Here is a 4,768-nt window from a genome sequence, read left to right on the forward strand (position 1 = left end):
GCACGTAGCGAGCGGGGCGAAGCGAGCGTTTTCAATTCATTCATATGGAAGTTGAGCGTAAACGGTCGCGTGGTGTATTTTGGGATTGGAAGCGTTGCGGAGATTGCGTTGAGAGCGGCTGAGAGCGTCAAAAGGTTGGGCATTCCTCAACTTTATGCAAATCTCGAGCGCAAAACGCCGGCGACAACCAGGTGTGAGAAGTTGGCAAGGAAAGACTATAGGTGCGTTCAACTTCATGCTGCGCCGAAAGAAATCGGCTGCCGCCTTTCAAAACAATGCATTCTGGTAAGATCATTTGTCCGACTTTGATCGGCGCTGCAGCCGCCTTTCGATCACGTGTGCCATCAAAGTTACGTGAGAGCAAAACGAGACCAGCCGCAGAGGTCAGGCGCTGCAGTTGCTTAAAACCGGCTGCGAAAGCCTTGATGACGACACACTTTATTCTCATTGGTCAGATTATGTGACTACAAGCACGAAGTGGGCTGCTTGTTTTTCTTAAAAAAGTTCATGTATGTAATCAATCTTTATAACGAATATCTGATATTCAAACAAAACATTAATGATGAAAATGAATATTAGGTGATATGGTAAATATATATTCTTATTGTATAAGAGTTAAAGTTTGAAAAAACAAAAAAACTGGTCAACCAGAGGCCGTTTTTTAATGGATGTTGTGAGAGGCTTCACTACACTGAATAAACTGCTTATAAAAAATTGAAAAATGTCCTATAGCTAACTACAAAACCAAGATACAAATAATAAACGTCATATTGCATTACATTAAAGTAACTCACATACTTGATATGATCAACAAAAAAGCAAAAAGGATACAGTTTCATCCTCTATAAGTGTCCGACTTGACGGCCGTCTCTTTACTCCTCCCCCGACTGCAAGCGGCTGCTCTCGCCAGCCGGCGGCAGGCTAGTGTAATGCATCTCGAACACACCTTATGACGCGTGTTTCCGAAACTGGTGGATTACTGAGCTGAAATCACATATTATTGAAAAAGTCACGCAAAAGTAAATGTACTTTGCATTTTGTTATTATACGCTACATTTTCGTTTGCGAACCGCCGTTAAAAGAAGACAATGGAACGTAAATAGGGTGTGAACATTGTTTTTCAGAGGCGTGCTCTGCCCTAAATTTGACACACCCCAAAGCAGCGGCGTTGTAGCGTTGCCAGCGGCACTGAGCGCAAATTTGACGCTGTAGTGTAGATTTCAGCTCAGTAATCCACCAGTTTCGGAAACACGCGTCATAGTCTTTCCTTGCCAACTTCTCACACCGATTAGTTGTTGCCGGCGTTTTGCGCTCGAAATTTGCATAAAGTTGAGGAATGCCCAATCTTTTGACGCTGTCAGCTGCTCTCAACGCTTTCTCCGTGCCGCTTCCAATCCCAAAATGCACCACGCGACCGTTTACGCGCAACTTCCATATGAATGAACTGAAAACGCTCGCTTCGCCCCGCTCGCTACGTGCCAGTGTGAACGCACCGTTAGTGGCCGTTCACATGAAGCGTCTTTTGCGCGCTCAAGTTCGTTATTTCAAATGTAGGCGCGTGGTATGCGCGCGCATAATGGAAGCGACGCGGTCGCGACGCGCACGCGGTGCAACGCGCTCATTTTTTCCAGACGCGTCCGCGCCGCATCGAGATAAAAACATCTCAACTTTTCAGAATTTCGCATGCGCACCGCAGGTCATGTGACAAAAACTAACCAATTAGCTTCATCCTTTCCCTTTAATAGCATTGAAAGCACTGCCAAGTCGGAGAAACAGCTTATCATGGCTGTACAGGAATAAACATTTTTCATAAGTTTAATAACAGAGCTACTGCAAACGATTTTTAATGCTGAAAATCCATTTATCCTTTGCTGAAACTTCCGTGTATATATGGAGAGCGCAGGTCATGGTTGTTTAGCAACGGCAGACGCTTCCGTTGCGCAAGCGCTTTGTTGATAAGAAGGAAAGCGGTGCGCCCAGCGTTTTCCACGCGTTTTTAGGTGTGACATGTGAACGGCCCCTCTTAGTTTTAAACTCTTAGTTTTTTGCTGTTAAGTAAACTGTCATATTAGCAGGAACCCTAAAAAATACAGCTCCGGGTTACCCACGACAGACACCAAAGGTTTCTCCTCCATTTCTTGCAGTCTCCAGACTTTTTAAGCAATGGTAAACTTTTGTCACCACAACAGAAGGACCGCCTCTCCATTCATTCGATTGGACAATGGAAAAGAAAGCGAATGACGTTGGGCGTTTTTCCCATAAATATATATACGTAGATGCCTCATTAGCGACTGTTTCTATGGGCCTTTATACGTAAGCCGTCCGCCATTTTGCTGCGGTCCATAGATCTAGGTAAATCACCATAGTAATCACTGAATATTCGAAATGCCACAGTCCTGAACAGCCGTTGGTCTGTGAACCTACAGTTTGGTGAATGACGTCAAGTGGACCATTCCAAAATGGCGGACGCATCTACGTGCTTGGAGCGGTCCAAAGGGGTATCTACGTATATATATCTATGGTTTTTCCGCTCAGAGTTGATTTTTTTTCAACTTCAGGCGCTCAGAGCGCTCCTGCAAAAACGCGAGGCACCGGGAGCGCATAAACAGCGCGCAGAACGCTCACTGCCAACAGAAAACCATTCAAAAGAGGCGCCTCCAACTGCAAAAACGCGTTCGGTGTGATCGCGGCCTAAAATGAAAATGGCGTCGCGCACTTTAATTCAGGTAATTTATTTTTTATTGTAGCCTATTAATTTAGCATCACTACAATAGCGAGTTACGATACGAGTTACAATAACGAGGTTATCATATCATAACAAAACTACTTGTGAAATTTCAATGTTAGTTTTGTGACAGCTTATTTTTAAACGTTTATTCAAGCAATAATATATAAATTATCTCCTGTATATGCTTGTTTAAAACCAGGGATTAAAAACGAATTCCAAGTAAATACGGTATTTTTTCTTTACATTTCTAGAGAGTGAAACGAAATTAAAAATTACTTAATAAATTCAAGGCACTATAATTTCCTTATTCATTGGATACAACTATTATAGCTATACAATTAATATAAATATAATAATATTATTTTGTCATATTCGTGATTCCTGAATTTATATATGAAAACTAAGTTTTGAAGTGCATTCGTTATGTTTGTATAAGAAAATTCGTAAGCCTATTAAGTTGATTTAATATTCTTGATAATTTTTAGAAGAAGTTAAAAGTTAAGAAAAAAGGAATTAGCTTCTAGTCTATATATATTTAGGGCTATAGGCTAATCTTTTTCTTAACTTTTATTACACTGTAGATCAAAATAAAATAATTCTTGATCATATTTAACATCGGAGAATCACTGACATAATTTAGAGTACTTCTAAAACTAAACTATTTAAATCTGTATACAGCAAAGACAAAATAAATCACAACAAGAACAATCTGTATTTTTCTTGTAATCAAGAACATTTCTTTTGACAAAATTACCTAATTAATGCCGAATGATGTTTGATAGTGAACGCATCTCCACCGCATAGCCGCATATAATCGCTGGTGTCAGTCGCAAATATTACAGTTTTTTCTGAATGCTTAAGCGCTAATCTTGATTCTTGTAGCACAATTTCTAAAACAGCAAAACCACTCACTGAGTTTGCAAAATTAAAAGCTCAAACACTGCTTTGCACTCAGTTTGCAATTTTGTAACACACACTTTGCAGAACTCACTCAAACACAACTTACTGCTTACACTCAATTACCAAATTTCCAACACACTCCTAGCAAAATTATACACATGTATGGCTATCATTAACACTATTTTGTGTTCTGACTTTGTCTTGGTTTTGATGAGTGTGAATAAACACCAATACTTGAAGTTTGGATCCTTGTATGTTTACATGACACTATGACAAAAGTATGACCTCAAATTGACATCTGTACACAGAGAAAGCAAAAGCCAGATGTGTTTTGTATTCATACCATCAGTGTGCAGTTGGCACATTGTGTGCTTAGTAGATGATGGCTTGTGTTTACTGTTTGATACGAAAACACCATTTTTACGAAGGTGTGAAGAGTTAATCTAGCTGTGTTCGCTTTTGCAAGAGAACTACAATGTTTTGATAATTGGGTGAAAGGTTTTCTAATTTGTGTGTAGAGTTTTGCAAAAATAGCCAATAGTTACAAAAAATGTGCTTAAGCAATCTGAAAAAACTGTAAACATGCGGGTCAGGAAGCGGGTTGGGTACAATATTTATTTTATTTCATTGTATTTTTTTTTTTTTGCGGTCCGAGTTGCGGGCGGGTTAGTTGAAAACGTCGGTCGGGTTCAGGTTGTTTATACATTGACAACCCGCATCAACTCGCATCACTGTAGCCTATGTATTGTAACGTAGAACTTTAAGAATGCATATGAGGAGTTTGTTTTCACGTAATTCCAGGCATAGGATTATCGTGGCTGTAGCTGGGATTGCTTCACCGATGATGGAGGTTGGGAGGATTAAAAGCTGTGTGTGTGTGTGTGTGTGTGTGTGTGTGTGTGTGTGTGTGTGTATGTGTGTACCTGGTATTCATCACGTTATGGGGACCAAATGTCCCCACAAGGATAGGAATACCAGTAGATTTTGACCTTGTGGGGACATTTCTCAGGTCCCCATGAGGAAACAGGCTTGTAAATCATGCACAATTAGTTTTTTTGAGGAAGTAAAAGTATGCACAATCTCCTGTGAGGGCTAGGTTTAGGTGTAGGGTAGGTGTAGGGCCATAGAAAGTACGGTTTG

Source organism: Garra rufa, chromosome 1 (assembly GCF_049309525.1).
Source record: "Garra rufa chromosome 1, GarRuf1.0, whole genome shotgun sequence".
In the NCBI taxonomy this organism is placed as follows: domain Eukaryota; kingdom Metazoa; phylum Chordata; class Actinopteri; order Cypriniformes; family Cyprinidae; genus Garra; species Garra rufa.